Below are 26,196 nucleotides of genomic sequence, written 5' to 3' on the forward strand. Positions count from 1 at the left end.
AAACTCTCTTAAGAAAGGTCCGTTGAGTCGAGCGGCCGAGAGAGAGTCGGCTTACGACCAACTAAGCGCTTTGTACAAACGTAAGCCTCAATAAATAAACATTACACTAATCATTACACAGCCACACAAAAATAAAATATTTTTTCGGGTCTGGAGGTCAGACCATGTTTACTATATGTTTTCGGGGTCGCTGAATCCGAGTGCGAGGTCCAAAAAACCCCAGCACGTCAGGGTTCTGACATAACCTCAAAAAACCTCATAGAAAATTATATTGGAGTCCGTGGGTCAGAACATGTTTATTATATGTTTTCAGGGTCGCTGAATCCGAATCCGAGGTCTAAAAAACTCCAGAATGTCAGGGTAACGACATAACCTCAAAAACTTGATAAAATTTTTGTTTTCCGAGTTCTGGGCTCATCATGTTTACCATATGTTTTTGGGGTCGCTTTTTTATATTATATGTTTTATATTATTTTATTGAATAAATTATATTTAGAACTACATTTATTTACCATTTATAATAGAGGCTATGTCAGTCGATCTCTCTTAAACTATCCAGATACAATAAACTTCTAGTCATATCGATATGAGCTCCTGAAATATATCAATATAAGTAAAAAATAAATTTAAGACAAAAATTTACAAAGCGTCAAGAAATTGATAGAAGTGATTTCACACTTGAAGTGGGTATAAAATATTTGAAATCTATGTAAGTAATATATTCTTCCAATCAGCATATTAAGCTAAATGAATAGTTTTATTTAACTAATTTAGCTAACTTACAAGATAGCTATTGAATTAATATGATTTAATTTTTATATTTCAAACTAGCAACCCCGGCAAACGTTGTTTTGCCCTTTTTTGTTTTCTATAAGGGCTAGCTGTTTTTTCTTCATTTATTTTGGTTAATAAATATTTTTCAGTATTTCAAGTAGATCCAGTATTTTTATGTACCACAAAATTCCCCTCGCCAATATCTAACAGTTGTTTAGAGAAAGGGTGGATCCTGACGCATTTGATCGCGCTTATTCTTGGTCAGTTCTTGTTCAACATTACGCCACAGTCGCGATGATTTTAAGCAAGCATTGAATTCATCAGCGTCCGTTAACCGTGAACACCTTAAAAGGAGTAACAAAGGGCCGTAAAGGGCCGTAGTTTATCATTGTTTCTTATATCCCTAAATGACCAATCCAATTCCCCATTCCAATTTTACGACCTATAGTGCATTCATCCAAAATATGGGCACTATGCCCATAGACGATTGTTTTTATGTTGCACACTGCATCTGGATTATTTTAAATGTTCAATGACAACTCTTAAACAACCTGACCAGCGCATGATGTTCATGAAGCAGACACTGCAAGTCTTGAAGAATTGCTCGCTTCATTCCTGCATTGATCCCTAGGCGTCGATCAAGTGGTTCTACCATGTTGCCCATGAAATATATTTGTAAAAATTTATTCTGTGTATCTTCGAAAGGTAGTAATGATCCAATTCGATGGTAAATCTGTCTTTGTATCTACAAAATAAAAACCAGATTCTTTAACTACATTCTATGTAAGTACAAAAATAAATACCTTAAATGTCGGATTAAAACCTCCTTCTTCGATAATGTCTGCCCCAAATGGCGTCATTTGGAAACCACTATTGTATTTTCGAGTATTTGCAAGAAAGTGGCGTGATTCTTGTGTTTCGCCGCAAAGCAATGAATACAATGGCTCATGTGGCGGAGTCAACACTGGCAATTTCACTTTACCATTAACGCAGCATAATCCAGGCGTTTCTCCGGAAAACTTTAATGCACCACAATACTCGCAAACAACGTCCATTTGCCCAATGCAAACGCTAGGATGCAAGCTGTAATCATTGCTGCAATCGTATCGAAACGCAGCTCGATTCAAATCGGCTAAATATCTTGTTCTGCGTCGCAAATTAAAATCTATTTGAGAAGCATACTATTGCGGCGCAATTTCTTGTTCTTCTTCAGTCCTTTCATATGCAGTATTTTGTATTCTTCTTGCATTACGGCTTTGTCGGGAAAGGTTCGATCGTCTTGGTCGCGGCATTATTAACTAAACTTCACTTCACTTCAATCCACTTGTTAATTATTTATTTAATAGAAATAGTTTTAATATTGATTTCTTACAAATACAATAGAGAGTGCAGAGGCTCTGGTGGTGCTTCAAGTTGAGGCAATTTCACTTTCCCGGAAGCGCAACACAATCCTTTTGGTTCGTTGTTAAATTTGAGAGCCTGACTTTGAATTTGACTTAGTTTCTAACTGACATTTTGACATTTTCATTTGACATTTTCTTCTTAGCTGTCTGCCTAAATAAAAAAGTATGGGCACGGGAGGAACTGTCGAACGGGATAAAAAGTATCCTACGTCCGTCTCTTGGCTATAAGCTACCTCCCTACCAATTTTCACTCAAAAATCTTCTGCCTTTCTTGAGTTATAAGTGGTGTAACATAACACGACTTTCTTTTATATATATAGATATTTGTGAAATCCAATTTAGGGTGCGAGCGAAATAAGACAACGAACTAGAGTGACGCAGACGTTCGATAATGTGCTGAGCGGATGCTCGCTAGCTTTAGATGCCGAATTAGTTAAAGCCGAGCGGCCGAAAAGGAGTCGGCTTGCGACCAACAATGCTTAGGCTAATAATTAATTATTGAAACTAGTTGCTTGCTGCTTGACCCGAAAAACTTCTTATTATACATTAATTAATATACTTGTATATTCACAGTTATGGATTGCGACGGGCAACTAAATGTTTCCACAATTTCGAAGTGCCTTAAAAGTACTTGAACATGATCATGACATGATTGGTACAAACAACTCGTACACTGCTGAGGGAAATATCGATTTCATTGAGCTCAATAATTTTCTATCAGTTCAATGTTCAAAATATTCAAAAATATTCATCAAAACTACACCAAACTAAAATGTCTTTTTTCTGGTTTTCTTTAAATTCAGCACGTGCTGTCTAGCAGGTTTTCAAAGTTACTTTAGCATTTTATTGTCCAGAAAAGTTGGCAGCACTGCTCATGGGCATTCTCTTGCTTTGAAACCGTAACGATCGGAGCATTAGAACCGAAGCTGTAGCTATTTATAGCGCACTATCTGCATATAAAACTTGAACAAACTTGAAACTTTAAACGCTATTATCTCAGAATCTTTTTTTTGGGAAATTACCTTTGCGGTGGACATGATTACTAAAAAACTACTAATCTGATCAACACCAAATTTTAACCACTTATTAATTTTGATATTAGCTAGTCCGTGAACGAGGGATTTTCAATTTTTTTGAAAACTCTTTTTTTAAAGCACAAAAAACGAAAATCTTATACCTTGAAAAAATACATTTTTTGTTAAAAACGTCGCCATTTTTTTTAATCAAAATTTTTAAAAATCCCTCGTTCACGGACTAGACAATACAATATACTAACTAACCTTTTTTGAATTTTGGATTTCGGATGAACCGTTTTTGAGAAATCTTGTCCACCGCAAGACACCATGGAAAAAATACTTTTATATAAAAGCCGGGAATTCGGCTATAAAATTTTTGTTAAGTATATTTTTTTTATTTTTTATATTTTTTATATTTTTTTGTGAACGAGGGATTTTTAATTTTTTTGAAAACTCTTTTTTCAACGCACAAAAAACGAAAATCTTATACCTTGAAAAAATACATTTTTCGTTAAAAACGTCGCCATTTTTTTTAATCAAAATTTTTAAAAATCCCTCGTTCACGGACTAGACAATACAATATACTAACTAAACTTTTTTGAATTTTGGATTTCGGATGAACCGTTTTTGAGAAATGTTGTCCACCGCAAGACACCATGGAAAAAATTCTTTTATATAAAAACCGGGAATTCGGCTATAAAATTTTTGTTAAGTATATTTTTTTTATTTTTTATATTTTTTATATTTTTTTATGAAAAAATTTAATTAAGTACCCAGAAACATGTACATTTTTGCGCGGTACAACTGTTTATAACCCCTTAATAATGAGAGGGTTGACCGAAAGGTAAATTATAATAAAAGTATTTTTTCGCGAATGCATGGTTTATAACCGGTTTTTATACCCTTGCAGAGGGTATTATAATTTTGTCCAAAAGTGTGCAACGCAGTGAAGGAGACATCTCCGACCCTATTAAAGTATATATATAGTATATATTCTTGATCAAGATCACCTCCTGAGTTGATATGAGCATGTCCGTCTGTCTGTTTCTACGCAAACTAGTCTCTCAGATTTTTAAAGCTATCGTCTTATAACTTTGCACACACCCTTCTTTCTTTTGCACGCGGTATATAAGTCGGAACGGCCCGGATCGGCCGACTATATCCTATAGCTGCCATATAACTGATTGATCGGAAATGGTATAACTTTGGTGTTTTTAAAGTTAGAGAGTTCAAATTTTAGGTGAGAGATATTTTTGGATCGGCTGACTATATCTTATAGCTGCCATATAACTGAACGATCAGAAATGACTTAACTTTCGTGTTTTTGAAGAAAGAAATCTGGAACTTCACACAGATTCTATTTTTGGTCAGATAATTCTACCTACCAAATTTCACGATCAGCCGACCATATCTTATAGCTGACATATAACTGAACGATCGGAAATGGTTTTTGGTAGATATACCAACTTTGGTATTGTTAAAGTTAGATGTTTGGGACTTGTTTTAAATTTTGTATTATAGTAAATTGGGTTATATTATCATATTCTCATAAAGATCGTCCAACTATATCCGATGTTTGCGATATATATCCGGATTTAACTGTATGGGTATATAAACTTCGGCTCCGACCGAAGTTAGCTTTCCTTTCTTGTTGTTTAGTTTTCTTGTGAGTTTTTTTCAAATTTAAGTATTTAAAAAAAAAAAGACGTAGATACCGAACTTGTTAGAAGTTTATTGTCTGTCTTAAAAATACACCATAGGATGGCCAGGAGCCTAGACTTCATTGGCACCGCACTCAAAGTAATTGCGGGCACACATGATGCGGCCAACTTCGATATGCTAGAAGTGTCCAAGGCACGTTTAATTGATTCAAATAACCGGCAGGCTGTAAGAAAAACGCAGACCCAGAATAAAATTAATGGATTAACAGAGGCCGTTAATAAAGTTGACACTTCTCACCTGTACGAGGTACTTTTGGCCAGAAATAGAATACTAATAACCGAGATTTAAAACGGAATGCTTACAGTCTCACTTGCAAAAGCCACTTGCAAATTTTTAATCAAAACGATTTGAAGTCTGTATTTGTTGATCACCCCATAGAAGTCCCCATCATTAGCCTTCCAGAGGCGTCCATATACTCCGATTGTATAATCCATGTGCTAATCGCATACCTTAAGATTAAAACTATTTGTAAATAAGTCACGATCTTCCATGTATCACACAAACATACCATACTGCAATTGAAGGAGAACACAGTAGCCGAATGCAATGTTATGCAAACGTATTAGCAGTAACCGATTGCGTAACAACAACTTACGCGTCGTTTTGCTAGTTGGCGACCCATGATACTTGTGCTCGAGGCCTACACGCGGGGAGTACCGCACTATGCGAGACGCAAGCCAGCCACCTAAGCCCTCGAGCGAGTGCCTTTCATCAATGGCACCAAATACTCAAACCAACGTGAAGCCATAAGAAAAACTCCGGGCACGGCGGTATCTCCGTTACTCAACATCATCGGCCACGATTCCACACTAAGCTTGCCACTTCTCCAAAGAATTAACAACTAAAACTTGGAGGTTATCCAAGGGCTTAAGGAAGAAGTGAAATCGGCTGGAACAATCGACACCTGGTTCGCGGTCGGCTTGGGAGCCAGTCTTCTCATCAGCTGCTCCTTCCTACTCATCATGATGCTAAGGAGGAGACGAGACTCGAGATCCAGCAAGTCGTCGACAAATTCCAGATGACCGGGGACGGTCATATTCCTAAGGGGAGAGTTGTTAACACTGTTAAGGAGTAATCATAAGACGATACAGATCTTGGGTGATAATTGGATCACCTTAGTGCTTAGTTGCAAAATCAGCAGAAACATCTTTAGGGGCCGTGCCGGCAGATCGACGCGCACCGAACGTCCTCATAACCACGAAGTTGGGTAGCAGTAACTTCTGCACTGTACTCGGTGCAAACGAGAGGCGACATGAGCGAAAAAGTAAACGTCCGAGCTCAAAGAAAGCTAGATGCAGACTGTTCAGTTGCAAAATTAGCAGAAACATCTTTAGGGGCTGTGCCTGGTTCTTATTAGTGCACTGTATGGTGAGTTATATTGATTTTGCTAGTGTCAGAACTTTGCTACACGAGCGGTCGGCTTACCGGCCGCGCATAGGCTACGTAAAGTCTTTTATGTTTTCAGTTTTTTCTTGACATTCAATAAAGAGCATTGGCTTGAAAATAAAACTCCGGCATTGGCCGTCAACATTTACTTTATTAATTGAAATTGGATATCGAGCCTTAAGGGCCGTTAACAACGGAGTTAGTTATTCCCGACGTAGTCTTCATAAGAAGAGAGAAGAGAGCCAGTGGCAACCGCCCGGCTCATCCATAAGAGCAGCCAGCCACGGTGGCAATTGCGTCATCACCCCCTCTCCCAGATCAGCCACGGTGGCAATTGGATCGCAACTTCTCACTCTCCAAACAGCGGCGAGGGACAGCGCGTGGCTCCACAGTTAAAACATAATTTATAGTCGGCCGTTCCTTATGAAATTTGGTGGTTCGTATTATTTTGTCAAATATAGCAAAATCCCAACTCTCTTACTCTAAAAACACCGAAGTTATAGCATTTCCGATCAACCAGTTATATGGCAGCTATAGAATATAGTCGGTCAATCCCGGCCGTTCCGTATACTGTATATACTGCGTGCAAAGAAAAGAAGGGTGTGTGCAAAGTTTCAAGACGATAAATTTCACACTGAGAGACAAGTTCGCGTAGAAACAGACAGACAGACGGACATGCTCATATCAACTCAGGAGGTGATCCTGATCAAGAATATACATATTTACTCTAAAGGGTTGGAGATGTCTCCTTCACTGCGTTGCACACTTTTAACCAAAATTAGAATACCCTCTCCAAAGGTTTGAGAACGTAAGGCTGACATTGACTCAAGGCTTTTGAAATACTTCAAACATTTCCACTTGATTAAACTATTTTGAAGGATAACGAACCGAGTTTCACTTCGGCACAATTTAAATCATTCTAACAACGTTCAGGAATATCCATCAAAGGTCTGCAGGAATACATTCTTATTGCCTCAGCCATAGAATACATCCGAATGGAATAGAATGAATGAGTACAAGAAAAACAACGAATGAAGTGAGAGGGAGTCAGAGAGCAAGAAAGCATTCTAACTCATGGGCAGTGCTGCCAACTTAGCCTTTTACCGGCCAGATCTGGCATTTTTCAACCGTCAAATGCAGGAACAATTTTGAGCTAGCTGCTGGCAGGAAATTTGCCATTTTTTTAAATTAAACTAGCAACCTATAGTATTTGTTAAAATTTGGGCAGCACTACTAAAACGTGTGGATTCGAGAGGTTTTTTTTTTTTTTTTTTTGTATTATCAATCATTCAAAAGTTACATTTAAAATCTGTCCGGAATTATGAACAATAATTAAATTTTTTGATGATACCTTAGCTTATTGGAATATTGAGTAATATGTTATAATGTACAAATATGATTTTTGCTTTTCCTACGAACTACTTTTAACTTTAATTTTTGTTTAAGCCTTGACGTTTCAATTAGAATTTTATGGTGAACCCTTTAGTGGGCGTGGATAAATCTAGAAATGCAGCTTAGTCCCATTCGTTCGACTGGCAAAGGTCCAGTGGGTGAGTCCGTTTTAGCCTCCTAGTGGTGTAGCTGTTGTCTAACAGGTTGATGGCCTCAGGGTTGGGATGTCGATCCAGTCTCTCCACGTATCTGTTGGCGAATCGCTGAACTTCTGCTTTCACGGATGGGACTCCCAGTTGGGCGTGGATTGTTGCGTTATCGTGGTACAGGTGAGCTCCGGTTATAGCTCTTAAAGCTTTGTTTTGGGCGATCTGGATGATATTTTGGCTGCTTAGACACGCCGTTCCCCATAGCTGGATACCATAGGTCCAGACTGGCTTTACAATGGCTTTATATATAAGAAGCTTGACCCTTTGCTTCAGCCTGGACCTCCTTCCAATGAGCCAGTTGAGCTGACGTAGCTTGATCCGGATTTGCGTCCGTTTGCGCAGCAAGTGAGTTTTCCAGGTGAGCCTTCTATCCAGGGTCATACCCAGATATTTGGGTGTAGGGCTGGCTGGAATTGGGGTGCCTCCGAGAATGACTCCAGAACAGTCGCCTCTCCTCATTGTAAACGTCGTTTCGAGAGGTAATCACCGATTTAAAGCGTTAGCTTCGATTGTAATTAAACCTCAAACGAGTTTTTAGCCAGATGAACCTTGTAAAATCTAAGTTGAGGAACTCAATGAACATTGAAACACTTAATTTGGTCTTACACATACGTTAATTATCATTTTTAGCACAATAATAAAAACTTTAATTTTGTTTGGTCATTGATAATTTTCAATGTCAGTAAAATAAAAAGTTACTTGTATTAAATTTAACTCTATAAAATACTTGTTTGTCTGCATATGAAATTGGGATCTATATACATACTAGCGACCCCGTCAAACGTTGTTTTGCCCTTTTTTGTTTTCTATAAGGGCTAGCTGTTTTTTCTTCATTTATTTTGGTTAATAAATGCTTTTCAGTATTTCAAGTACATCCAGTATTTTCACGTACAGCAAAATTACCCTCGCCAATATCTAACAGTTATTTAGAGAAAAGATGGATCCTGAAGCATTTGATCGTGCATATTCTTGGTCAGTTTTTTTTCAACATTACGCCACAGTTGCGATGATTTTAAGTAAGCATTGAATTCATCAGCGTACGTTAACCGTGAACGCCTGAAAGGAGTAACAAAAGGACGTAAAATAGTTTATCATTGTTCCTTATATCCCTAAATGACCAATGCAATTCCCCAAGCGAATTTTTACGTCCTATAGTGCATTCATCCAAAATATGGGCACTATGCCCATAGACGATTGTTTTTATGTTGCACACTGCATCTGGATTATTTTGATAATTGTTCATTATCAAAACACCATCATTCCAATTGTTCACCAACAATCAGGATGGCAACTTCGACTACTGTTGGAGCATTAAATGTGCGTTCGTGTGTTCCAGATGGTCGTTTATCTGCTTTGATGACAACTCTATAGTCATCATTTGGCATGCGCTCTAAAGCACTCTTAAACAACCTGACCAACGCATGATGTTCATGAAGCAGAAACTGCAAGTCTTGAAGAATTGCTCGCTTCATTCCTGCATTGATCCCTAGGCGTCGATCAAGTTTTTCTTCCATGTTGCCCATGAAATATATTTGTAAAAATTTATTCTGTGTATCTTCGAAAGGTAGTAATGATCCAATTCGATGGTAAATCTGTCTTTGTATCTACAAAATAAAAACCAGATTCTTTAACTACATTCTATGTAAGTACAAAAATAAATACCTTAAATGTCGGATTAAAACCTCCTTCTTCGATAATGTCTGCCCCAAATGGCGTCATTTGGAAACCACTATTGTATTTTCGAGTATTTGCAAGAAAGTGGCGTGATTCTTGTGTTTCGCCGCAAAGCAATGAATACAATGGCTCATGTGGCGGAGTCAACACTGGCAATTTCACTTTACCATTAACGCAGCATAATCCAGGCGTTTCTCCGGAAAACTTTAATGCACCACAATACTCGCAAACAACGTCCATTTGCCCAATGCAAACGCTAGGATGCAAGCTGTAATCATTGCTGCAATTGTATCGAAACGCAGCTCAATTCAAATCAGCTAAATATCTTGTTCTGCGTCGCAAATTATCTATTTGTTGACTTCTGTTGTTCGCTCGACGATTCTGCATTGCCAACCGAGCTGTTTCACGGGCTGCTTCACTTTGCTCTCGTGATTGAGAAGCACGAAGTCGAGCCATACTATTGCGGCGCTGTTCACGTGCAATTTCTTGTTCTTCTTCAGTCCTTTCATTTGCAGTATTTTGTATTCTTCTTGCATTACGGCTTTGTCGGGAAAGATTCGATCGTCTTGGTCGCGGCATTATTAATTAAACATCCGAATCAAATCAATTGCTGCAGAACGCGTTTGCCTAACTCTCAATCGTGTTCGCTCAAGCCTAGCTGCTGACATTTTGACATTTTCATTTGACATTTTCTTGTGCATCTTTCGATTGTGATTCACGTAACTGCGCCACTGCGTCAAATCTAATGTCAAATATTATGATTGCGTTCAGAAATTTAACTTAAGATTTATAATTTAACGTTTGTGACAAAACTTAAGATTTATCTTTCGATTTCTATATAGTCTTATTAAAAAAATAATCGGACAGATTAACAACTGAAGTTAGCTAAAATTAATTTTCTCGAAGCTATATGAAGCTGTGAGACTATGCAATTTTGTCGCGTTCGCGATTCACTTTCACTTTTGTTGAGTTTCGGAACGCGATATTAGATCCTCCAACGCGCATGCGAATTTGAACTTTATACAGCGGTAATAAATTACAAATTGACTCTCCATTTTATTTAGAAAACGTTTGTATGGGAAATAGAAAAATACTGTTTTGAGGATTTTCCCGGAAATTATTCGAATTTTTCTCACCTTTTAAACCTTCCCTAGACCTCCACAAATAATTCAAGACCAAGATAAGATAAATCCGTTCAGCCATTCTCGAGTTTTAGCGAGACTAACGAACAGCAATTGATTTTTATATATATAGATAAAAGCGAATAGCGGACCCAAAAATTCCCGGACCGGCTTAATTCTTAATTAAATGCTTTACTGAAGTCTGGAAACGAAACGAAATCCGAGTAGCTTATCAACTTTTTCCACTAGAGAGGAACCTACGTGCTGGCCGTTAGGTTACTTAGGCTAAGTTGAGGTGGCTTTTGTATTGAAAATCTGACACAATTAAACCGTATTGGGTCCTATGATACCGCATTAAAGATCTTCCCTTCCCGTATTCTGGAGAATCCTAATTATTCGTTCGCCCATCCTGACGATTTTGTGATGTTCTGTATCTTGTAGAGAGCTTCGACTGACACCTCCGAGATGTTGACAAAAAATTTATTTCCTAGTTATTTTTGGCAATGGCCAGTGGCTGTTTTAGTGATTCTTCTTTATCCTCGTTCTTGCAGCTACGGCAATTGTCATAGCGACAATCAGTTTAGCAGCCTTCAGCTACTTACGGAGTCTCCTAAGCGTAAGAAATCCGCTGTTTCTGATCCGCCTCAGCCTGCTCAGCCGACATTAATGCAGCTGCTTATATCTCTGGCCACCCCAAGGGCTAGAACTGAGAAAAATTCGTCAGAATTTCTCAGGGATAATGAGCAATTGTCTGATATGTCCGCCATGGCATCCCTTCAAGTGATGCCACAGGTCCTAGGGAACGAAACCCCCATTAGAGTCACCCAAAAGGGTATTCCACAGTCCGGACCACCGGCACCGACTGATGCTGCAGTTCTCGTACCTGCGACACCAAAACCCTTACAGGTGATTCCTCCATCGAAACATATATTTGTTTCTCGGCTTGCCCCTGATACTTCAGAGATTGATATCTCGGCTTATATCAAAGCCAAAACTAAAGCCGATATAAAGGTGGAGGACATAATTAAATTTAAATATAATTATACAAGGCGCACGTCTTCTTTCAAGATTCGTGTGCCCGGGCTGATGTTCAAGACGATTTGTTCTCCCAGTTTTTGGCCAGAGAATCTTTTCGTCCAAGAACATCAGCCTAGTTCCGTGAAGCAAAAAGTTAATAAACCAGTGGGAGTGTGACTTCCCAATTACGGAACCACTGACCAACCCTCGTCCTCTTCTTTGGCCACTTACCCAAAAAACTAGTTTTCTAACTAACTCTTACCTATCAGAATACTAGGGGGCTACGTAGCAAACTCCCCGAGCTATATTCTGATAGTTCTTTCTTTGCATCCCATATAATACCATTAACAGAAACTTGGTTAAATCCGGAGATCTTTAGCTCCAAAGTTTTTCCAAGTAAGTACACCACTTTTAGATGGGATCGATCTCAGCGAAGAGGAGGTGGAGTCCTCATTTCGGTAGACTCTACTCTTGCTTCTGAAGGTTGAAATCTCAAGAGTTTGGTGACATAGAATTTATTTGCGTTAAAATCACTATGTCCGTGAAATCTTTATACATTACATGTTCATATATACCTCCTATGTCTGAACCGCCCACATATTGGCAGCATTTGTCCGCCATTCGATACGTCTCTAATCTTATGACGGATCGTGACCAACTCGTAGCGGTGGGCGACTTTAATATCCCAGAATTAAAGTGGTCCAACGTCGATAACTCACCATCTTTCCAGCTCTCCAGAGCTTTTCCCCTTTCAACCCCAAAGGATCCATATCACCCCACGCTGGAGGTCTCAATCGAAACCACTCCTGGTAACAATCAGATGTCTCCGAGCGTGGTAAATAAGATTCGCTGTTTCCGTAAAGCTGATTTTCAGAAACTTAATAGCCTTATTGATACATTTGACTGGTCTGATATTCTGGCGTGCACTGATCTTAATGTCACTTTAGAAAAATTTTATTTTACTTTAAATAAATTTTTTGACTCATGTGTGCCTTGGAAATATCCGTCCGCTTCAACAAATCCTTTTACAAGGTGCCTCACTACCCTAAAAAATAAAACAAAAAAGCTTTTACTTAAGTATAAAAAAACCTGCAGTAGTGTTGATTTCTCAAGATACCTACTAGCTCGGTCGAATTTTACCGTGCATAACGCTGAATGTTGTAGGAATTATATTGACCGCTGCCGGACTTAATTTACTCAGGATCCAAAGCAGTTTTATAATTTTGTAAACACTAAGCGTAAACACGTATCTTTTTCACCCCTGCTTACGTTTGAAAATTTCTCTGCGACTTCGGATCAGGCCATTGCCGATCTATTCGCAGAATTTTTTCAAACAACTTATTCTCCTCCTAAATTGACTGATCAGCCTTACGCATATAACATTCAAGCAGCAAATCTTATTTTCTGTCCGTTTTTTTCTGAGAACAACTTATTATCTGGTCTTTTAAGGGTAAAACCCATTTATTCGCCAGGCCCCGACGGAGTACCAGGGTGTGTGCTAAAATACTGTGCCAGGGCTCTGTGCAAACCTCTTCTTAGACTTTTCAACTTATCTTTGGAAACCTAGATTTTTCCCCTTAAGTGGAAGGAATCATTCATAATTTCCTTACCCTAAAAAAGGGAAAAAGTCTGAGGCTGCCAACTACAGAGGCATCTCTAAGTTGTCGGCAATTCCAAAGTTATTTGAATAATTAATTTCCCCTCACTTGCAACACCTATGCTCTTCGATCATCTCTCCCTGTCAGCATGGCTTTATCAAGCGTCGCTCCACCACCACAAATTCACTGGAGTTGACATCCTTTGTCATAGATGGCTTTTGTAAAGGATATCAAACCGATGTAATTCACACAGACTTCAGCAAAGCATTTGATTCAGTTAATCACTCACTCTTGTTGAGTAAACTGAATATGCTGGGTTTTCCTAAAGACCTCTTAACGTGGATCTCCAGCTACCTAGATGGAAGGACACAAAGAGTCTTATTTAAAAACATACAGTCCCGTCTGGTCCGTGCTACATCTGGCGTCCCTCAAGGAAGTCAACTTGGCCCGCTATTATTCACGCTTCTTATTAATGACTTGCCCCCTGCTTCAACGAACTCTCTAGTTCTTATGTATGCAGATGATGTAAAGCTTTGTCTTCAGTACAAATCCTTCAGCCCAAGGCAGTCTTCAGTCTGACCTTGATAACTTTCAAGAATGGTGTTTAGCTAATGATCTAATACTTAATGGATCAAAATGCAAACATATGTCTTTTTATCGTTCTTGCCCTCTGCAAGCTACTTATTCTATTAATGGGATTGCCTTAGAAAATTTAACCCATGTTAATGATCTCGGCATCCTATTAGACATCAAACTTACAAGTGCCGACCATATTTCCTTAATGGTTAATAAGGCTAAAGGAGTCCTTGGTTTTATCAAAAGGTGGTCAAAAGAATTTAATGACCCCTATTTAACCAAAACATTATTTATTTCTTTGGTCCGTCCTATACTAGAGTACGGTTCATGTGCCTGGAGTCCCCAATATGGAGTACATAAGGACCGCATAGAATCCATACAAAAGAACTTTTTAATATTTGCACTTAGAGCTCTATATTGGGATGCAAATCTTCAGCTTCCATCCTACAGTAGCAGACTTTTACTTATAAACTTACCTAGGTTAACAAATCGTAGGACAATGCTCAGTGTAGTTTTTCTGCATAACCTTATTAACGGGGATGTAGATAGCCAGCATTTACTAACACGCTTTAATTTTAACATTCCTAATAGAAGGACTCGAAACTTTAGTCCTCTGTTCCTTAGCCATTGTAGTTCGACATATGCACTGCATAACCCTTTTAGGGTATTATGTTCGAACTACAATGGTCTCTACTCTATTACATCTCTTTCTTGTCCCTCTTATTTAAAATATAGAATTTTAAATTTCCTTACTAACTCCTCGAGCGCCCCTCGGTCGTCTGGGCCTCTAAGCTTTATGATGAATACTGGAAGTCTACCTGATGCTTCTATTGATGCACAATCCATTTCCAAATTCTGAAAGACCGCGAAAAAAAAACAAGAAAGGAAAGCTAACTTCGGGCGGAGCCGAAGTTTATATACCCTTGCAGTTTAAACCGGATATATATAGCAAACATCGGATATAGTTGGCCGATCCTTATGGGAATATGAATATATAATCGAATTTATTACAATACAAAATCTAAAAAAAGTCTCAAGCATCTATCTTCAAAAGTACCAAAGTTGGTATTTCTACCAAAAACCATTTCCGATCGTTCAGTTATATGGCAGCTATAAGATATAGTCGGCCGATCGTTATGAAATTTGGTTTGGATTAACTGACCAAGAATATAATCTGTACCAAGTTCCAGCTTTCTATCTTCAAAAACACGAAAGTTGGGTCATTTCCGATCGTTCAGTTATATGACAGCTATAAGGTATAGTCGGCCGATCCTTATGAAATTTGGCATGTCGTATTATTTTGCCAAAAATAGCTCTCATGTCAAATTTGAACTAACTCTAAAAACACCGAAGTTATACCATTAGTTGAACATACGTTATACGTACGTTATACGTTAGTTGAACTAACTCTAAAAACACCGAAATTATACCATTTCCGATCAATCAGTTATATGGCAGCTATAGGATATAGTCGGCCGATCCGGGCCGTTCCGACTTATATACTGCGTGCAAAGGAAAGAAGGGTGTGTGCAAGGTTTCAAGTCGATAGCTTTAAAACTGAGAGACTAGTTCGCGTAGAAACAGACAGACAGACGGACAGACGGACATGCTCATATCAACTCAGGAGGTGATCCTGATCAAGAATATATATACTTTATAGGGTCGGAGATGTCTCCTTCACTGCGTTGCACACTTTTGGACAAAATTATAATACCCTATAAAAACACAATACCTTGAAGCACTGTGCCAAATAGGAAGCCGAAGCGAGAGCTTTGAATAGTGCAAAAGAGAAATGCAGAAATAGAGATAAGCCGGGGAAGAAGCAGAGCTGAGCTATGCTTGGAATAGAATTTAGACAAATTATTAATTCGACTCCAAATATACCACAGCACTCGCGAAGCGATACGGTTTAGGCTTTAAGATTGTGAATTAAACGCAGTGCGCACAAAAAAAACACGACCGTTCGCTTAAAAGAAAGAGAGGGAAGTCATGAGAAAGAGAGGGAAGTCATCTTATATATATATAAAAGGAGTCGAAAGTTGCGTGTGACTTGTGCTCTAAAATTATTAGTGTAAATGAGTTTATACCCATTATGAGCGAGGTGAAAGACCGCGAAATGCCTTCTCGGAGTTAAAAAAGAAATCTCAGGGCAACGGTTTGGCGAAAGTTTTCTATCGTTCGCGAACAACAGAGTCTGAAAAAGAGAATGAAAATCAACGACAAAAAATCCAAGGACGCAGGAATCAAGGACCTACTGTAGAATATAGTCTCATCAATTGTAAAACGGAAGGCTGTTGAGCCCCAGGAAACTAAACCCCAAGATGGACATCCCATGGATATTGAAGAACAGCCAACAACATTAAAAAGGGCTAGACAAACCGCCCAGTTGGTAAAACGAATTTTTGTCCCGATTGTAAGCAAAATTATGCTTTCGTTAAGGAATGAATTCATTTACATTCTGCCAATCATAGAGCAGAATTAAGGAAACTTGTGTGGCAAAATGATAACATTTTTCCTATAACACAAAGTATATAATTGAATTTTGATACATCAGCTCAAAAAAAATTAGCTCGCGAAAAATTGCCCAGAACTTCATTTTATGGAATTTTGGATATTAGTCAACCTATTATAAAATATGAGTAACAAAGATTAAATTACAGCATAAATGTATATGAAATTTATAAAGGTCGCATAGAAGGTCCTACAATTAGGACTAAAGAAGTTAAAATCCACCATATCGATATATTGGGTATAGAAAATCCTAAAGATAATTGTTTGCATTATGCATATATAACAAGTATAAAAACATTGTGTAAACCACAAGTAAATCACTCAAATTCCGAAAGATACTTTTGTAGAAATTGAGAAAAAAAAAACCAAATTTGAGAATTTTTATAAAAAACTGTCACCACCCGTGGTAATTTATGCGGATATTGAGGCGGTTTTGGAAAATTACCACACAGTCTCTAATAATCCAAACGCCTCGTACACCAAGCCTGTACAGAAACATACGGCATGTGCTGTTTCGTTTTATGTAGCTCGTAAATACAACCCGTATCTGAACAAATTATGAACCAATGAAGGTAAATAAATTCAAAACATTAAATTATAAGTTTTAAAATTAATAATAATATTATTTTTATTACTTTTTATAAATTACAGGACATGACTGTATGAAGGTGTTTGTAAAAACTTTGGAAGAGGAGACAATTGCTTTATATAACAAATACTGGAAGCAGGGCCGTAGCTAGCATGGGGCAGGTGGGGCGGTGCCCCAGGGCCCCCGAAAGGAAGGGGCCCCGCCGGGATCACAATAGTCTAACAAAATAAAAAAATTCTAAATTTTTTACAGTTTTACTAGATAATATACAAAACATGTTTTCGCTTTAGTTCAACATATGTCATTTGGTAAATACCATTAAAAACGCCGCTTTCTCCCTTTGCAAGCCGCAAATTCGTCGATGGCTTGGCTGAAATCGATCTTTCTTGCTCGCTCATTTTCAATCGATAATAGGGCCAATCCACACAATCGCTCTTGCCCCATAGAGCTTCTCAAATAATTTTTAATCAATTTCAATTTCGAAAAAGATCTTTCCGCCGTTGCAACTGTGACAGGAAGTGTCAGAAACATCATACAAGCAGTGCATACATCAGAGTAACTTGACGTTAAGGAACTGTTTTCAATTATGATCATTTCAGCTAGTTGTTTCACACTATCAATCAGACCGATTTCTTTTCTGAACGCTGAACGCAACGAGAGTAATTGCGATGGAAATGTGGAAGAAATGTGATCACGGAAATTTTTCATGAATTTTTCGGCTTCTAACGAAATTTCCTTGTCAGTGGCATTAATTATGAATTTTGGTTGAACAATTTTGTAGACATCCAGAACAGATTTCATACCTTCAAATCGCTACTTCAATTGGAAACAAATTATGTCCACCAAAGGATAAAAAACAGTTTTTTATCCAAACACTGCGAAGTTTTCCTTAGGATTCGAAAGTCTTTCGTCTACACATAGTTCATCAAAATGTTTTTTCCGTTTTCTGCGCACTTTTTTCTCTGAAAACTGTAAAGGGATGCCAAGTTTTGAACATAAATCGCATGCTTCCTTTAAAAATTCTTCGAATGATTGCCGCATAGAAGAAACTTCAATGTGTTCATTTTCCAATAACTCGTGTGCTTTCATCAAATCTGTCGTTTCTGTTTGAAAAGCTTTTGATACAATATTAATTTTTTCCAAAACTTTGCACAAAATAACCAAGCAACTAACAAAATCCAGTGATTCAACACGTTTTTGAAGTCCCAACGCTTCGTTTCTTTCGCTAGAAGTTTTACTAGTCAAAACAATACGTGATAAATTGTTCTTAAAATCAGGCAATCTTTTCTTCAGCGCGTAAATCGAGTCATGAGTTCCTGAAAAACGTGTGGGATTCAATGTTTTTATGGTTGTTTTGGAGACATTTTTTTCTTCTGTAGGTGTTTGCAAATTTTGCCATCGTACAATACTGTTGCCGAAAAAATTGTAAATATCTTGTACAATATCATAGAAACGAGCGATTTCTGAATTTTCGCGAACAGCATCTTTTAACACAAGATTCAAATTGTGAGCGGCGCAATAAACGAACAAAGCATGAGGTGCTTAGTGATTTTTTTTTTGAACGCCTAAACGTCCACTCATAACGGCTGCGCCGTCGTAGCCTTGTTCAAGCAATTTCTGAATATTCAATCCTTTTTTCTTAATCGATGATATGATGAGGTTAGAATGGCCGTCAGCAGATTGATTTCTTACTTCAGTGAAAGATGTAAAAGTTTCAAAAATTTCTAATTTGGACGGTTTTCCTCTCTCATCAGACACAATTTTAACATAACGAAAAACTTCGCTCAATTGATCTATCTTGCTACTATATTGAGTTGTGTCCATAATCCCCGAGAAAAAAAGAGCTTCTTGCAACTCAGAAACAATGGAATCATTAACTTGTTTAGCAAGAAGAGCAATGAGTTCATTTTGAATACAAGGGCTCAAGTATGTTACGGATTGATCAGGCATCTCCAATAGATTTTAGGTCGTATTTTGCTAATAATTCTATTACAGACAAGAAATTTCCCTTATTACTATCTAAGAATTTGTGACATTGTCCTCGAAAAGCTAAATTGCACGTGGCAAGCATCAACGTGACATCTAAAACTCTTTCGAGTATCTTGCGCCAAAAATTATGATTTTTCTTCAAATCCTCTTCAAGAACCTCATCCGATGTACCGTGTTTTTGCCATTGCTCGTAAACAACGCTCGTAAAAATTTTTCGAGAAAAGGCGTCCGTCCTGTTTTTCATCTTTTGGGAAAGGACCCGGAGGTTGTTTTGGGCCAGACAAAATAATAGCGTGTTTGATGATTGAGTCCGTAATGACGTCAGGAAAAGTGTTCCCTGTTTTTGCACTGATAGGAGGAAGTGAATCTGTTTTTGTTATAGCGCTCGCGCTACTCGCATCGAACGAAGGAACCTCGCAATCTCTTTCATTTTGGGATGATTCTGGCAGTGGTTGTGGTTCTGTGGCCAATGGATATAAATTCCGTATAAATAATTAATTTTATATTGTCAGCCTGGATCATTCATAATTTATGAAATATTTTAAAATTGTAAATTGATTGATTATTTCAATTCATATACCTTGAACAGTTCCCGTATCAAGAGACGATGCAGGCGTGGATGATAACCACTTAACGAATTTCCCGGAAATCTTTTTTGCTTCATTCTCTTTCTTTAATTTTGCCCCTCTTTTTTTCGCTCCGCTGGGATAAATACGTTTCATCGCGCAAGTTAACAATTATATAATTGTAAGCAGAATAATTATGCAATTGTCCGATCCTATTGTTTGTCAATAGCACCTCAATTGAGCAGCTGATTCGCGTCAATCGAGGTATCGAACAGTGTTCGCGACCACTATACGCGCGGGAAATTCAAACGTTTCACACATAGACAACCCTAAGCGTACTTTAAAATTTGACAAAAGACTTCCGTATAGGGGGCCCCAAATTTTCTTGTTGCCCCAGGGCCCCCGAGGCTCTAGCTACGGCCCTGACTGGAAGCGTAAAAAAATGATCTAGATATGATTGGCACCTCTTTATTAATGCTCTAGGGGGTAAATTGAAACCAATACCCTCAACTAAAGAATTATATATTGCTCTAAATCAGACCATTTTTGAAAAGGGAAAACTAATTATATTATAAAGTACATAGATTCCAATAGGTTTTTAAATTCTAGTTTAGAAAAATTAGCTTCCAACATGGAAGATAAAGACCCGGTTAATTATGTTTCAGCCCCATCTATTTCATGGGATGCTATGCTGAAGTATACAAAAGTAGAACTAGAATTGATAAGTGATCCTAACATGTACAATTTTTTTAAAAAGAGGTGTACGTGGAGGACTGACTCTATGTACTCAAAGAATTTTAAAGGGAAATAATGAGTACATGAGAAACTATGATAAAAAAAAGCCGACAAATTATTTGTCGTATATTGACGCAAATAATTTATATGGTTGGGCTCTGAGCCAAAAAACTCCCAATATCAAATTTTAAATTTGTAAATGAAAATGAATCTAATTCATTTGATGTACAAAATACTGATTCCTCAGGAGAAACAGGATATATTTTAGAAGTAGATTTAGAATATCCTGATGAAATTCATGACAAACATAATAGTTGACCATTTTTTCCTGAAAATTAAGTTCCCACAGGAGAAAAACAGCCCAAATTAATTGCTGATTTAAATTCGAAGGAGTTTTATATTATTAATTTAAAACAGAACTATACGAACTACCGAACTGAGCGGACGTGCTGTGTCCGAGCTCCGGTAAAACTGCATCATAATACAGCTAATCAAAAAACTGGGGTAACCCAATATGAGCGAAAAGACGCTAAATTACAATTTACTAAAAGCGACAGACAAGCTTTTTATAACAGTTGTAATGTGCTAGTGCATTGTTCAAAAAAAATAAGAGCCACGCAATGAGCTCATTGAGCAACGATCAAAAGAACGAGCGTAGAAGTTCAGTGAACCAAAGAAACGGCTTTTACTTTTACTTTTCAACCCGCGAAACCGAAGTGGAAAAATCGGCGATTATAAGCAACCCGGCTTCACTGACCGCTGAAACCCAAAGGGCACGGTCTTGCTCTCCCGCTCTGCTCACTCCGACTCCCGCGTCATGGAGTTCGCAGTGTAAAACCCCCCCTCCAATATCGGAAACAAATTTCGCACCAACAACTAGCCGCTCTAAAATTTCTGCAACAACAGCGAAAACCTCTGCAACTCAAAGTACGGCGACGTCAACGACTACGAGTACAAAAACAACAACTTCGGAAAGTGCCAAAGCGGCAACGGCCACACAGACTGGAATGGATCGCTACATCCAAATTAAAAGCAAGCTTAGTCCGCAGAGTACTCCGGCAGGCAATAAAACAACTGCACTGCATGCACTAACTGTCAAGAGTATGGACACACAAGGTCTTACTGCACACTACAAGCTGTCTGTGTAGTCTGCGGGGACGCCCACAAGTCCGCTTTCTGCACTACAAACAAGGACAGTACCGTGAAGAAATGAGGAAACTGCGGAGGCAGCCATACGGCAAACTATAGAGGATGTATGGTGTATAAAGAGTTAAAGAGTCGCATGCGTCAAGCGACCGCAACGTGCAACCAAAATCCACAGAATGCGTACATTGCGTCAAAAAATACGCCAGACGTCTTCTTCGCCAAAGCTGCGAGATCCTCATTCGGTCCACTAAACACCACCAACGGCTTCTCCTATTCCGATGCTCTACGATCTGGAAGGGAAATTCCAATTCAGCCTAACTCTCAAAGCGCTCAACAGGCCCCAGAACAGCCTCACAGCAAAACGGAAACTATGATGCTTACCCTCCAACAAAGTATGATGGAGCTTCAAAACCAGAACGTGGTGATACAGCTGCTCGTAGCACAACAGTCTAAATAATCTATGCAGGCGCTACGAATTTCAATGTGGAACGCCAATGGTGTCTCACGGAATAAACTAGAATTGTCACAATTCTTGACCGAAAACGATATTGACGTTAGGCTACTGGTGGAAACACATCTTACAAGCAAATACAACTTTCAAATAAAAGGCTACACGGCGGGAAATGGGAAAGCCCACGGCGGAACTGGAGTTCTAATCAGAGAACGCATTAAACACCATTTACATAAAAAATTTAAACACCATTTACATAAGGCCATATCGATACAAATTCAGTCAAGCCACGGAATCCTTTCAATCGCTGCCGTTTACTGCCCTCCTCCTTTCTCAATCTCGGAAGGACAATTTATGGACTTCTACAATTCACTTGGGGATCGATTTATAGCCGCAGGAGACTACAACGCCAAACATACGCACTGGGGATCACGTCTAGTGACTCCCAAAGGAAAACAATTGTACAATGCAATTATAAATGTGAAAAATAAACTGGACTACGTTTCCCCTGGAAGTCCCACATACTGGCCAACAGACTCACGAAAGCTCCCAGACCTTATTGATTTTGCAGTAACAAAAAACATACCTCGCAATCTAATAAGTGCCAAAGCAGTCTCGGCCTTATCATCAGAACACTCGCATGTGCTTCTTACGCTTCTTCAAAGCCCAGAAATAACCGAACACCCCTTCAGCCTGACGACGCCAAAAACGAACTGGCTAAAATACAAAAAGTACGTGAGTGCCCACATAGAACTCGCCCCGGAATTTAACATGGAATCGGACATCGACTACACCACGAGCGCCCTGGAAGAAGTACTCGTTGCGGCAGCTAAAGTCTCTACTCCTCATGGGAAAGAAGTAGACCGAAACAAATACTCCAAAACTAATCAGCAAATCGAACAGCTCGTGCGAGAAAAGAGGAAACCCGATCACTCGACCAGGCTCTTCACCAACAGGAAGAAAATGCACAGCTGAGGTACATCCAGAATCTCTCGCCAACAAGCACAAAGTACCCCCTGTGGAGGGCCCACCCAAATCTTAGCGCCCCAATTGAAACGACCACCCCGATAAGAAACTCTTCGGGATGCTAGGCTCCCATATTAAATTTAATATCAATTTCCTTAATAAAATAATTTTAACTTTGGGCAAGGCATAGGTTATAGTCGACAAAGGGGTTAGTCAGGGAAGCTGTCTTAGCCCAATTCTATTTAATCTTGACACTCTTGAGCTTCATAATCTAGGCAAAAATCATGTCAGTACGCGGACGATTTTTTTAGTCTATGACACGGTTTTTTTGTTGGCTAAATCTAAATTAGAGCAGAAAGTGAAACTCTTTATGGAAATGTGTAGTTTAATCAATCTTACATTTAATGCAAATAAATCAGCCACTATACACTTCAACCTTAGAAGAAGACTAACGTACAGTGTAATAGCATCACCTTAAATAATTTAAATAGTGTCAACTATTTGGGTAGAATCATAGGTTCTAACAACTCGTCTGAACGACACGTTAACAAAATTATTTCAAAATCAAATTAAACAAATATGTTTCTACAAATGCTAAGTGGTTGTCACTTCGGAGTTCATCCAAGTAAATCCCTTATTTCTTATAAGGCTTTAATAATATCTAGGTTTGACTACGCCTTATTCGCTAACTTGACTAAAGCAGCCCTAAATATTATCAATTCCCACGAAAATTTTCACCTGAGAAAAGCATTACACCTTTCAATCGCTGCCGTTTACTGCCCTCCTCGTTACTCAATCTCGGAAGGACAATTTATGGACTTCGACAATTTACTTGGTGACCGATTAATAAATCGATACTACAAATCCAATCAGCAAATTTAACAGCTCGTGCGAGAAAAGAGGCGCACGCGTCGTGATTGGCAAAACAGCAGATCACCAGCTTCAAAACAACGCCTTAAGGAAGCAACCCGATCACTCGACCAGGCTCTTCACCAACAGGAAGAAAATGCACAGCTGAGGTACATCCAGAATCTCTCGCCAACAAGCACAAAGTACCCCTGTGGAGGGTCCACCCAAATCTTAGCGCCCCAATTGAAACGACCACCCCGATAAGAAACTCTTCGGGATGCTGGGCTCGCAGTGACGTAGACCGAGCTGAAACATTCGCCACAAATCTCCAAAGTTTCTTCCAGCCAAACCCAGCCTCAAATTCATTCCTCCTGCCAGAAATTCAGCCAGAGTCCTCCCCTCAGCCAGCCGCACCTTCATTCTGGCCGAACGAAATCGAAAAAGTCATAAGAGAGCTAAATCCAAAAAAGGCTCCCGGTGGTGACCTATTGACCCCAAAGATGCTGATCGAACTTCCAAAATGCGCTATAGAGGTCGTCTGCAAACTATTTAATGGAATCATTGGGCTTTCGAAGAAACCATGGAACCATCGAACAAGTGAACAGATTAACATCCGAAATACGCTCAGCCTTCGAACAGCATGAATACTACAGCGCTATTTTCCTCGACGTATCTCAAGCTTTCGACCGAGTTTGGCTCATCGGACTCACGCACAAAATTAAAAATCTTAAGAACTATCACTTGGTATGTTCGCAACGAAAACATCCACCGGGATCTGGGCATCCTCGCAGTGAAAGACGAAGTCCAGAAGCAAAAAGAGTCATACAAAGAAAAACTGTCTTCGCACCCAAATTTTCTCGCTCGGGGATTGAATCGGATTTCTAACGTATTCCGCCTTAGACGCAACGACCTCCCAACCCAGCAATCGGTGTTTAGGGCCATCTAACTCTGTATCAGTCAATATGACTGTTAGTTAAGTTAAAAATATAAGATTTGATAAACCTCATGTTAGTCTCACAAAGAAAAGATTCAAGATATAAAAGCAACGTTAAAAAAAAAAAAAAAATAATAAACAGCTTCAACTATGTCTAACACATGGATTAGGATTACAGAAAATTCACAGAATCATATCTTTAAGTCAATCATACTGGTTAAAGCCCTATATAGATTTAAATACAAAGATAAATACAAAGAAAAACAGCAAAAAATTAATTTGAAAAAAAATTTGTATAAATTGATGAACAATGCAGTATACGGAAAAACCATGGAAAACGTAGAAAAGCGTCGAGAAATAACTCTAGTAACTCGGTATGAATCTGCGCAAAACTCTCCAGGGTTTAGACAACTAGTTGCGAGGAATAATTTTCATGGTGTAGAAATTTTTGGAGAAAGTTTGGCAGCAATTGAGACTACAAAGACTTCAACTATGTACGATAAGCCTATTTATATTGGTTTTACAGTTCTCGATTTGTCCAAATGGCTAATGTATGATTACTATTATAACTTTTTACTAGTAGAATGTCCCACAGCCAAAATAATATATATGGATACAGACTCTTTTATAGTTTCTTGTGAAGAGGATATATACAAAATAATAAAAAAAAAATTCTACCTGTTTTGACACATCAAATTATGAGACATGAAAACATTTGAAATTGTAAATATTTCAGTTGTCAAGTTAGGTTCATATCCTTTAACAAATACACTCTTGTATTTGCTTATTCTAACATGGTCTTCTACTGAATATTTATGCCTTGGAAATACCTTAAGGAAGTTATATACAGTTGTACCGCACAAAAAAATAGAATTGTATCTATTTTTTTTTACACGTAGAAAATTTTTATGAAAAATGTTTTACTGACGTTGTTTAGTACATGTTTCTGGGTACTTATTTAAATTTTTTTCATAAAAAAATATTACATAATAAAAATGTTATAGCCGAATTCCCGGATCGTCTTTTTTCGATGGTGTCTTGCGGTGGACATGATATCCCAAAAACGGTTCATCCGAAATCCAAAATTCAAAAAAATTTTGTTAGTATATTGTATTTTCTAGTCCAGGGGTGCCCAAGCTCAGCATACGGCAGAGCAAACTCCAATACCAGTGCAAAAAATCACCAATATATTTACACCATTCGATGCACTGAAAAATAAAATTATAGTAACGTTCACAAGGAGTTTCAAACAAATATCATTATAATAAAAAATACATTTTATTATAGCAATTATAAATAGGCCCTATATTTTTCACAACAGTTTATTATTATACTATGCCAATAAATGCCTAACTTTTTACTTTACAAATTTTCTGCAAAGAAGAAATTCATCGCTTCAAGTCGACCATTTTGGCTGAATGAAAAGCAAGAATAAATTTCTTGCAGTGATAAGTTTTCGGCAATCCAACAACAAAATGCGTTCGGATTATCACGATTGAGGAGAATAGGGAAAACCCGAAAAATTGTTTTTGTATTTCGTTTCCCATATGAAAGAGCAATTCCAACAACAAA

The 26,196-nt window shown here is 38.3% G+C and overlaps 1 protein-coding gene across 13 annotated transcripts in view; it reads right to left on the reverse strand.

Moving 5' to 3' along the window:
- mmd (disintegrin and metalloproteinase domain-containing protein mind-meld) overlaps positions 1 to 26,196 on the reverse strand; it is a 747,894-nt gene that overhangs the window by 661,252 nt on the left and 60,446 nt on the right. For all 13 annotated transcript variants that reach the window (XR_011443137.1, XR_011443136.1, XM_070281095.1 and 10 more), the window contains exon 3: positions 513 to 594. The gene's annotated coding sequence lies outside the window, so the exon portion shown is untranslated. The remainder of the gene's footprint in view (positions 1 to 512; positions 595 to 26,196) is intronic.

Source organism: Drosophila bipectinata, chromosome XL (genome assembly GCF_030179905.1).
Source record: "Drosophila bipectinata strain 14024-0381.07 chromosome XL, DbipHiC1v2, whole genome shotgun sequence".
NCBI classification, from domain to species: Eukaryota; Metazoa; Arthropoda; class Insecta; order Diptera; family Drosophilidae; genus Drosophila; species Drosophila bipectinata.